The sequence below is a fragment of the Tamandua tetradactyla genome, chromosome 19 (genome assembly GCF_023851605.1).
Source record: "Tamandua tetradactyla isolate mTamTet1 chromosome 19, mTamTet1.pri, whole genome shotgun sequence".
NCBI lineage: Eukaryota > Metazoa > Chordata > Mammalia > Pilosa > Myrmecophagidae > Tamandua > Tamandua tetradactyla.
Genome location: NC_135345.1, coordinates 48,121,127 through 48,133,193, shown reverse-complemented (window position 1 = coordinate 48,133,193; position 12,067 = coordinate 48,121,127).

The window sequence follows — 12,067 nt, the reverse complement described above, 5'->3', positions numbered from 1 at the left end:
CCAGCCCAGACTTTGGATAGCCCTCTCTAATATTTATTTTTAATTGTGCATAGTTTCTCCAATGATGACGCAGAAAATTCAAGAAGATGAAAGGTAAACAGTTTTAATAATACTGAGCATTTTAGATTCTGTTGCAATAGAATGCATGAAAGAGGATATGAGTTAGAACTACTTAATCACTATTGTATCTTCCCGAAGATACAATAACCAAATGCAATAATATATAATGTATAGACAGATTTCTGAGACCCAGGCAACTGTTTCTGTTAAGTTACTCATGTAATTGGAATTTGTATATTGCTATTATGAATACTTTCTTAATTATAAAAGTTATACAAATGCATGGACAAAAATAATGATTAAAGGATATAAAATAAATGAACAAATGTTTAAAATCAATTTAAAATTAAAGTATTTCCAAGTTATCCAGAGATAGCTAAAATTAGTGCCATAAAATATAATGTAATCTTAATAGAATTTTGCTGAAAAAAAAGTTGAATTAAAACTAGAAAAAATTACAGACTTGGAAAAATATAATTACTTCACTACAAGAAATGAGATTCCTTCTGAAATTTATACTATGCTTTTAGAAATTAGTGTCAGAATATGTCTATTTTTAATCACCTATTTCTGTGTGGGCCCAAGTAAAAATTGTTACATAGTGAAATGTAATTAGCCAGCTCATTAGCCATCTTCAACTCAATACAATTAAAAAAGCTTCCATTATTTTAACATAAGTTTATTGTACAAAAGGTTTATTCTGCTGACATGCCTGACATATTAATAGAAAAGAAATGATCAGTGAACTCACAGAAATGGCAAATCACATTCATAAACAGTCTATATCATAGTGAAATTGTTATAGCAAGTTAGTGTTATAAATTCAAAGAAAGTATACATAAAGAAAGCATGCATGATGGTATTGGCATAAAGATAGATATATCGACCAATGGAATCAAATAGAGTGCTCACATATAGACCCTCTCATCTATGGACATTTGATCTTTGATAAAGCAGTCAAGCCAACTCACCTGGGACAGAACAGTCTCTTCAATAAATGGTGCCTAGAGAACTGGATATCCATATGCAAAAGAATGAAAGAAGACCCATATCTCACACCCTACACAAAAGTTAACTCAAAATGGATCAAAGATCTAAACAAAAGGTCTAAGACCATAAAACAGTTAGAGGAAAATGTAGGGAGATATCTTATGAATCTTACAATTGGAGGCAGTTCTATGGACCTTAAACCTAAAGCAAGAGCACTGAAGAAGGAAATAAATAAATGGGAACTCCTCAAAATTAAACACTTTTGTGCATCAAAGAACTTCATCAAGAAAGTAGAAAGACAGCTACACAATGGGAAACAATATTTGGAAATGACATATCAGATAAAGGTCTAGTATCCAGAATTTATAAAGAGATTGTTCAACTCAACAACAAAAAGACAGCCAACCCAATTGCAAAATGGGAAAAAGACTTTAATAGACACCTCTCAGAGGAGGAAATACAAATGGCCAAAAGGCACATGAAGAGATGCTCAATGTCCCTGGCCATTAGAGAAATGCAAATCAAAACCACAATGAGATATCATCTCACACCCACCAGAATGGCCATTATCAACAAAAGAAAAAATGACAAGTGCTGGAGAGGATGCGGTGAAAGAGGCACATTTATCCACTGTTGGTGGGAATGCCAAATGGTGCAACCACTGTGGAAGGCAGTTTGGCGGTTCCTCAAAAAGCTGAATATAGAATTGCCATATGACCCAGCAATACCATTGCTGGGAATCTACTCAAAGGAATTAAGGGCAAAGACACAAACGGACATTTGCACACCAATGTTTATAGCAGCGTTATTTACAATTGCAAAGAGATGGAAACAGCCAAAATGTCCATCAACAGACGAGTGGCTAAACGAACTGTGGTATATACATACAATGGAATATTATGCAGCTTTAAGACAGGATAAACTTATGAAGCATGTAATAACATGGATGGACCTAGAGAACATTATGCTGAGTGAGTCTAGCCAAAAACTAAAAGACAAATACTGTATGGTCCCAATGATGTGAATCGACATTCGAGAATAAACTTGGAATATGTCATTGGTAATAGTTCAGCAGGAGTTAGAAACAGGGTAAGATAATGGGTAATTGGAGCTGATGGAATACAGACTGTGCAATAGGACTAGATACAAAAACTCAAAAATGGACAGCACAATAATATCTAATTGTAAAGTAATCATGTTAAAACACTGAATGAAGCTGCATCCGAGCTATAGGTTTTTGTTTTGTTTTGTTTTTACTATTATTACTTTTATTTTTTTCTCTATATTAACATTCTATATCTTTTTCGGTTGTGTTGCTAGTTCTTCTAAACCGATGCAAATGTACTAAGAAATGATGATCATGCATCTATGTGATGATATTAAGAATTACTGATTGCATATGTAGAATGGTATGATTTCTAAATGTTGGGTTAATTTCTTTTTTTCCGTTAATTAATAAAAAAAAAAAGAAAGCATGCATGAAATCATATGAGCTCTGTTGAATTATCTGAAAAGTGAAGGCCTGGCTTTTCTGCTTTAGAAAGCACATTTTTTTAATACTTGATCAATTAGTTTAAATCATGCCACATTACAGATTGCTTTACGTTTGAAATATGATGTGGTTGAACAACATTTTTTTGTTGTCTTGGAGCATCTATTTCTGTTTTTCTATTTCAATTGAAGAAATACGTATTTACTTTTATTTTTAAGCTCTTTCATATATATAATCATTCAATAAATTTTATTGAGTATATATATATTCCTGAAGACATTTTACTAATGGATTCCTCTGGCACTCTTTTTTAACTTATACTAAATACTTCATAGGTCTGCTGTTCAGCCGTCATAAGAGAATGTATAACACTTCTGGTTTTTTATGCTCTTGCTTTAATCTACATTTCCCACATTCTTGTAAGAATGTACAGTAAGCCAAACTTCCAAGCTATAGAAATTTGCTAAGGAGTTTTCATTTTTCTGTTTTTAAGTCTTCATAGTTTATTGGAAATCAGCAATTTTATGGATGTTACATTTTGCCAATATGTAGCTGTGTGCGTTTTTCCCTTCCTTCTTTGCACTTTGTTCATTCTTTTAATCTGAAGATTCAGGGTTCTTCTTTGAAAGAAAATTTGGTAGTTTTATTTCCTTAATTATTTATGTTCCTACTTATGAAACTTCTTTTGCTATCAGAATTTTGTCTTCTGGATCTATATGAGTTACCTCTATAATGTAGTAAATTAATCCAAAACCTTACTTTAAAACAACAAACGTTTATCATCTTGCAGTTTTTCTAGGTCAGGAGACTGGATGTGGTTTAGTGGGGCGCCTCTGAGGTTACATCCAAAATTTCACCATATTCTATTCTTCAGAAGTGAGCCATTAGGCCCATCTGAAAATTTAGGGGAAAGGATTTGCACAAGGTCCAGAATGGTAGGAGGTAGGGATCATTGGTGACTACCTTAGAGACTGACTACCACGGTGTCTCCTCTGACCCCAATAATTAGCATCCACCCCATTTGTAAAATATGGGTCCCCAAGTCTTATCTCATTTAAGCATTAGCTCAAAGTTAAGAATACCATTTCTTAAATCAGATCTAAATGCATAAGAATTTTTAGTGATGTTGCTTAAATACAACACCTAGGTGCATGTTCTCTTGATCTGTAAACCTGTAGATTGAAAGAAACAATGTGTCTATTCCACACATCCAAACTACAAAAACAATATGGCCATAGATAATGGCAAGACACATATTTTAAAGATGGGAAGTAGGAGGCACCTATCCATAGAAATTCTAACATCCAGTTCAGCAAATGTCATGAGTTCCTTGATGAGTTCTCAAAGACCAGAATGAGTCTTCTATGACTCTTATTTCTGTGGTGGATCCTTGTTTTCACTCACTGACTCATTCTCCATTTTTCATGATGCTAAGTCATTTTTCTACATGTTTCTTGTCATTAGAATTTTGAGGGATCAAATACCTCTTTTCATTTTTCACTGTCTCTGACTCTTTCAGTTCCAGGGGGCATTTATTCTGTTATGCAATTCTCTTAAAATTATGACTACTTATGAATCTTGTGGATCTTGCTCCTTTAAATAATAATTAAAAACATGCCCACAAATGTCTTTAAGATAAGCTTTTATGCTTCTTCCAGGTCCTTTAATTTGATTAATATGATTGTAAGACATACCCTCAGTCCTTGTGTGTGGCTGCATAAAATTCTAAGGAACCGTGTTCAGTTTTTCTGAGATTTTATCAAAAGGTTTTACAGTTAAACCTTAGATTTCTAGGCTACATTTTACTGGCATTTTCCTGAACAGGATATTTGCTTGGAAGCCATTACTGACTTCTGTTTGAAATATGGAAAGGCTTAGAATTTTCAAAGCCATTAAATTCTGATTCTCTTTTTCTGTATTAACTGTCCTTTCTTCAAATTATCCCTATCTTCTAACATTTTATTGTAATCAGTAAGATGTAACTAGAAGGCATATTAAACATTTTACTTGGAAATCTACTTAGCTTTCCAAGTTTATTAGGCACATTTTCTACTTTCCATGTTACTTCAGGTGAAATTGTTGCTATTCTTTCTTCTACTACATACAAAAGATCCCCCTTCCTCCAATTCTCAATAACACATTTTCCTTTGAGCTCTTGCTAACAACGCCTTTCTACTGACCTATTCAAGGTAATTTTGGCTTTGTTTTTCATGCTTTTCAAAACCTTTCCAGTGCCCACCCACCTTTCTTTTTCAAAACCAATTTTATATCCTTATGCCTTTGTTATTTTTATGCAATTCTACATCTTTATGCCTTCTCTCATCAAAATCGGTATTGTTATTTACACTGGGTGGCAAATTATCCCCAAATTTAGCAGCTTAAAGAAACAGCTGATACTCAAGTCACAGTTTGTATGGGTCAAGAATCTGGGCATAGCATAGCTGGGTATTCATTGCTTAAGGTCACTGAGGAGATTAAACTAGGCTTTCAGCTGAAGCTACAGGGAGAGGAGGGAGATATGTTTCTAAGCTCAACATTTTGATTGTTGGTAGGATTTAGTTCCATTCTAGTTGTTGAACTTCACACCTTCCTACATGCTACTTCTTCACAGAGCAGCTCCACACATGGCAGCAGAGTGAGCAAGGGAAAGAGGGAGAGAGAACTCAAAACAGAAGCCACAGTTTGTGTGTGTGTTTGCGTGTAATATAACCTCATAAATGGCAATCTATCACTTTTGTTGTAGCTTATATTTAGAAGGGCACAAATGGAAGGTTGCAGGGATCATTCAGGGCCAGATTACAGTCTTTCTGCAACAAAATTTAACCTCTGAAAAGCTTAAATTTTACCTCTTATTTTCCATCTAATTGTATACCTTCCTATTGGGGGAAAAAAACCTAGAAGCTAAATTCTCCTACTATAGAGTTGTAAAATAGCTGAGAAAAAGAAAATCAAGCCAAGTGCTGAACTGAAAGAACATTCAGTAATCTCTTTTGCCTTTTCCAAGGTTTTGAATAATTTTTCTGAGAGGTTTGACATGATATTCAAATTATTCAGCAAAGAATATGCACAGAAACACTCACAAGAAACCCATGCATTTATTCGCTTGTACAGATATTCACATAAAAAGAAAGAAAGAAAAAGCAAAAGTCACAACATATTAACAATAAATGACCCTAGACAAAGATCGTATGAATAATATTGTACTATTCTATCAGCTTTTTGTAAGCATGACATTTTTCAAATTGGAAACTTGGGATAAAACAAAAACTACCTAAGGTATATAAAAACACATGAACGTTTATCAAGTCTAGGGATCATTTCCTAGAAAATGAGACATTGAACAAGTTGGCCTTTAATGTTAAAAAATGATTCAATTTCCATAAAAATAAGACATGCATATACATGTTTATAAAAATATTTTATCATAGTAATTTTGATTTACTAGAGCAATAAAATAGGAAATGATATTTTAAGCTAAATGATGATTAATATTACACATACAGAATAAATTTAGACTAATTTAAATGTTTTTCATTTTCAAAATAGAAAGCACACTAGCAAAACTTTTATTTTAGGAAGTGAGAGTCTTGAAATTTTCCACTTACCAGTCAAAACTTTAACATCATTGTTAGCTTAATCTTCTGCTTCTCTCTCAAGGTCAATCACTAAGTTATTTGGTGTACCTACTTTTTATTTCACCAATCCAGCCATTTCTCTTCACCCTTGCCATTGTACTGCATATGTGCCCTCACTTCCCATATAGTATACTGCAGGAGTTTTTAACTAGTGTCCTGGCCTGAAGACTTTCTCTCTCACATCAATCTCACATCAAAGAAGAAGCCCCAGTCATCTTTATAATACAATTCCAATTATATTACCAGTCGAAGAAAACCTTTTTGATGGTTTTCCAGTGATCTTGTGAATACTTCGAAGCACTTTAAAAGGTTTCCAACATCTGTCTTGATGTGGCACTTGATATCCTCTTCAGTCTCATCTCTGGCTACATCGCCATTACACTTTATGCTTCTGAAACACTAAACTTCTGCAGTTTCTTCAGTATTATATGTTCCTTCATTCTAAGGCTTTTGGATTTATTGTGCTTCTGCATCAACATCCCTCCATTTCTTTTCCCCTTAAACCTTTGCTCATATTGCAGGTCTCCATTTAGATATAAAACTACATGTGCTAAAGCACTCTGTAATTATTCTATTAGACATGCATCACCTCCTATAATGTTTATTAATTCCATGTTTCTCTCAATATATTATGGGTTCACAGGTAAGGGTAGATTCTGTTCATTGATCATAGTGTCACCAGTGCTGACATAGATATAGTATATGCTAAGAAATTAATAAAAATAATGATTACTATAATTAAATTGACACTATACTAATGATCCACATATACTAGGTGTTATACAAACCCCCTTGAAAGAATTATTATTATTATTACATTTTTTCACATGGGCAGGCACCAGGACTCAAACCCAGGTGTCCAGCATGACAGGCGAGAGCTCTGCCACTGAGCCACCATTGCCCACCTGATTATTTTATTTATTGATCTAAACCAACATTTATGTTAGATGATGTCTTAGTTTTCAAGATGTGCTATCACAAATAACACACAGCGGATTGGTTTAAACAACAGGACTTTATTGGCTTATGGTTTTGAGGCTGGAAGTCCAGAGTCAAAATATCACCAAGGCTGGCTTTGTCCCCAAAGACCGTGGCATTCTACTCTTAGCCACCAGAAATCTTTGGGAGTTCTGTGGCTTGTATTTCTGCCCTGCATCACACAATGGTGATATTCTTTCCTTTCTCGCTTTGCAGTTTTCTTTGAAAGATTCCCATTAATCTGGTTGAAGACCCACCCTCATTCAATTGGACCACAGTTTAATTAAAGGTTGCATCTTCAAGAAGTCCTATTTATAATGGGTTGAAGCTCACAGTAATGAGGATTGACATCAAGAGCATGTATTTTGGTGGTACATAATACCATTTACCACAGTGGGATTAAATTTGCAGATGTATAAAAGGTACAGAAGTATTAAATTTGTAATGCCAGAATTTACATTTAATTTTGAACAATGAGTTACAATACTTAAGATCTTTATTACTAAACTACAAGAAACAAGGAAAACCCTTTAATATGTCCGCACACAACAATGAAACAATCATGAGATTATCTATTCTGGTCTTGTCAAGAAAATTATTCAGAGCTTTTAATATAAAATTTTGTTTTGTAAGTTTTGTGACAGGATCACATCTGTGTTTTTCAAGCAGCTGTTATTTTATTGGACAGCCTTAATTTTGAAGTCAACTTTTCTTTGCATTAGGGAAAAATATACCTTTTCCTAGAATTTATTATTCCATATTATTAGTTGACACCTCTGAAACTGTACAGAACAAGTGTAATTGATATTTCATATTAATAGGCATTCACATAATATTAGCTGTAATATGTCACATTAATGCTCATTTGGCCTTGAAAATACAGTTTAATAGACCTCAAATGTATTATTTTAGTTATTTTCTAAAACATAATTAGGATAAACTATCAAGATACATCCATATACTTGAGAATTTTTTAAAAGTTATCATTTACTCATACATACTTCTTCAAAGATTTATATCTCTTTAAGCTTCCAATGAAAAAGTTATGTGCAAAATAATACATGTACTATCTATGCAGATCATAAAATATCACATAGTAATGGGCACATGTGGTATCACTATAAATGCAAGCACATGAACCCTGTCAATAATTGGTATCACCTCAGTTCCCTTCCCTTTGCCATCTCTCTCCTGTCTTTCCCCTAATAGAGTTCACCACTAGCTTTAACTATTTTTTTAACTTTTTTATTGTATAATATAACATATATACAAAGCAATGAAAGAAAAAAGCAATAGTTTTCAAATCACTCTTTAACAAGTATTTACAGGACTGATCCCAGAGTTTGTCAAGGGCTACCATGCCATCATCTGAGATTATTCCTTCTAGCTACTCCAGAATATAGGAGGTTAGATGGAATAAACATTTTTTTTTAATCACCATAATCGACTTTTTTTCTTCTTTTGTGAAAAATAGCACATATACAAAAAAGCAATAAATTTCAAAGCATAGCACAATTAGTTGTAGAACAGATTTCAGAGTTTGATATAGGTTACAATTCCACAATTTTAGGTTTTACTTCAAGCTACTCTAAACTGGAGATTAAAAGAAATATGAATTTAATGATTCAGCAATCATTCTCATTTGTTAAACCTGACCTTTTCTATGTAACTCCACCATCACCTCTGCTCTTTCTATCCCACTCTTTAGAGGTATCTGGGCTATGGTCATTCTAACTTTTTCAGATTGGAAGGGGCTGTCAATAATATGGGTAGGGAGATGAAACTTGGTGATGTTCTGGAGAGGCTGAGCACTCTAGTTTTCAGGACTTATCTGGTCCAGGGGCCCATCTGGAGGTTGTAGGTTTCTGGAAAGTTACCCTAGTGCATGGAACCTTTGTGGAATCTTATGTAGGTGTTCTTATCTAGCTATTCTTTCTTATCTAGGTGTTCTTATCTAGGTGTTTCTTATCTAGGTGTTCTTTAGGATTGGCTGGAATGGTTTTGCTTGGAGTTTGGCACATTATGCTAGGTAGCAATGTCTAACGGCAGCTTGCATAAGAGTGACCTCCAGAGTAGCGTATTGACTCTGTTTGAACTCTCTCAGCCACTGATATTTTATTAGTACACTTCTTTTCCCTCTTTTGGTCAGGCTGGAATTGTTGATCTCATTGTGCCAGGGCTGGACTCATCCCAGAGCGTCATCTCACACGCTGCCTGGGAGACTCTCACCCCTGGATGTCTTGTCCCATGTAGGGGGGAAGGCAGCGATCACTTACAGATGTGGGCTTAGAGGGAATGATAGCCTGAACAATTAATCATTGCCTTGCTTTTAACAAATATTTCTATAGTATGCATATGTATTCCTGGAAAATATATTGCTGATACTGTTAGGTCGGGGGAATAAGGGAGGGCTCTATGGTTGGAACCATGACGTCACTCCAGGAGGAGAGGTGAACCATTACCATCAAGGTCTTTGCCCAGCAAACATCTATTCACAGACATCTAACCACCCGCTGCTCAACCCGCTAGCGGGATAATCCTTTGTTTAATGTGTCGCCCCTTTCATGTCATCACCTGACCATGACGTCACTCCAGGAGGAGAGGTGAACCATTACCATCAAGGTCCTTGCACAGCAAACAGCTATTCACAGACATCTAACCAACCGCTGCTCAACCCGCTAGCGGGATAATCCTTTGTTTAATGTGTCGCCCCTTTCATGTCATCACCTGACCATGACGTCACTCCAGGAGGAGAGGTGAACCATTACCATCAAGGTCCTTGCACAGCAAACAGCTATTCACAGGCATCTAACCACCCGCCGCTCAACCCGTTAGCGGGATAATCCTTTGTTTAATGTGTCGCCCCTTTCATGTCATCACCTGACCCCTGCCCTTAAAAACTGCACTCACCAAAGCCCGTGCGAAGACTCATCTCATTCCCTTTTGGGTTCCGTGAGCTCTGGGAGCAGCCAATAAAGCATGCTCATTTGCAATCCTTTCTTCTACTTTCCTTTCCCTCAATTACCTCATATCTTAAAACCTTTCAGATACGTGCTTGTATTTGGACATCTTAGAAATGACATCACATCAATGGACACATCTGAGTTTACCTATTCATCCTCTCATTATTATGGTTTAAAGAATCATCTATTTGCTATGTGTGGCAGTAATTTATTCATTTTTGCTTACCTGTAGTATTCCATTGAGTGAATATATCAATATGTATACATTCATCCTCTCCCAGATAGGCAATTTGATGGTTTCTAATATTTTATAAAATGTACAGTGATAATGAAAACATTTTGCATGTCTCTCGTACCATATGTGTATAAGCTTCTTTAAAGTGCAAATTTAAGTGTGTAAATGGTAGATCATAGGGTATGCATGTATTCAATATCACAAAATGATGTCAATTTTTTTTCAGAATGAGTTATATATCAATTTAGTGGTTTTTGTGAAATATAAAATATATGTATATATAATTGATATCTACTGTTTTTCTCTGTTCATTTTCACTTACCTATTTTTCTCACTAAAGGTAATCATTATCATTTATGTGTTTTTTAATGCATTGAGTGATGTATATAGATTTGGTTCATCATTTAAACTGTCATGCATACCCTATCATGTGAATATTGCATGTATTTATCCCTAGCTCTGTATTTGTGATATTTTATTTTATTGTTCCTTTCAAAAAATAATACCCTAAATATTTGTAAAGTTTTTATTAAAAAAATTAAAATAATACCTTACAGGCAAATCCATAAAAGAACAATTTTTAAACTATAGGCTATTGGTATTTTCAATTTTACAAGGTGTTATCAGATTAGCCTTCACAGAATACTGATTCCTTCATAGGAATCAATCCATATTTATATGCACAATTAATAGCTCAGACTCCTTATTTCTTTGCAGATTTAATTGATGTGATAGATCACTATTGATTTACTTTTCAGTTCCTTGATGATGAGTGGGAATAATCATTTTTTCATCTTTCCAAATGTATATTTGCCACTCAGGTTTCTGGTCTATAAATTCTTTTTCAGAGGTTTTTCTAATTTATATACTGGTATATCTGGACCTTTGCATATTTATTTTAGTTTTAAAATACTTAGAAATGAATACTTGTCACTTTTGCCCCTTACAAATATTTTCTCCCTTACTCTAACTTATCATTTTATGTATGTTCTTAGGATGTCTTTTTATCTTAACAGAATATTTTTATGTTTAAGAAATTATATATACGCTTATATGCATATATACCTTTTCCTTTATTGTCTATGCTTTTTGGATTTTGTTTGAGAGGTAGCAAGTGATATAATTGTGTTTCTTTCTTTTCATCAATGGTTTTAAATTGTTAATACATTTTGTTTGAATTCATGAGAAACAGATTAATGTATAGCTGTGACTAAGGATCTATTTTTCACTGTTTTCTATATGGGTAGTTCATTATCACAGAAGAACATATTAAATTATCAATAGCATTTTTCTCCAAATTGTTAAAATACTTTTTTTTCTCTAAAAAGTACCCAACATAAATGGGATTTGTTCCTATGCCATCTATTTGGTTTCATTGTCTAGTTTTTTTCTGCCTTGCCACTTCTGCGTTTTAAATATGACTTTATTGTAGGTTAACTATTTGGAAAGGAAAATCTCTATTCCTTCTTTTCAAAATTGTTTGATTCCTCTTGGAAAATCATTCTTCCATTTAATTTTAGAAAGACTTGGTAAAGCTCTCAATATATTTTTTTTAAATAGGCACTTTCATGATATTTGGTATTCCATATAACGAGCATGATATGTCTCACCATTTCTAGGCTCGTTAGGTTGAATGGAGCCCAGTTTGGGCATGTTCTTGGCCTTGATCTGCAGTCTGATGGTGTGTTATTATAAATAAGAACCCTTCAGTTAA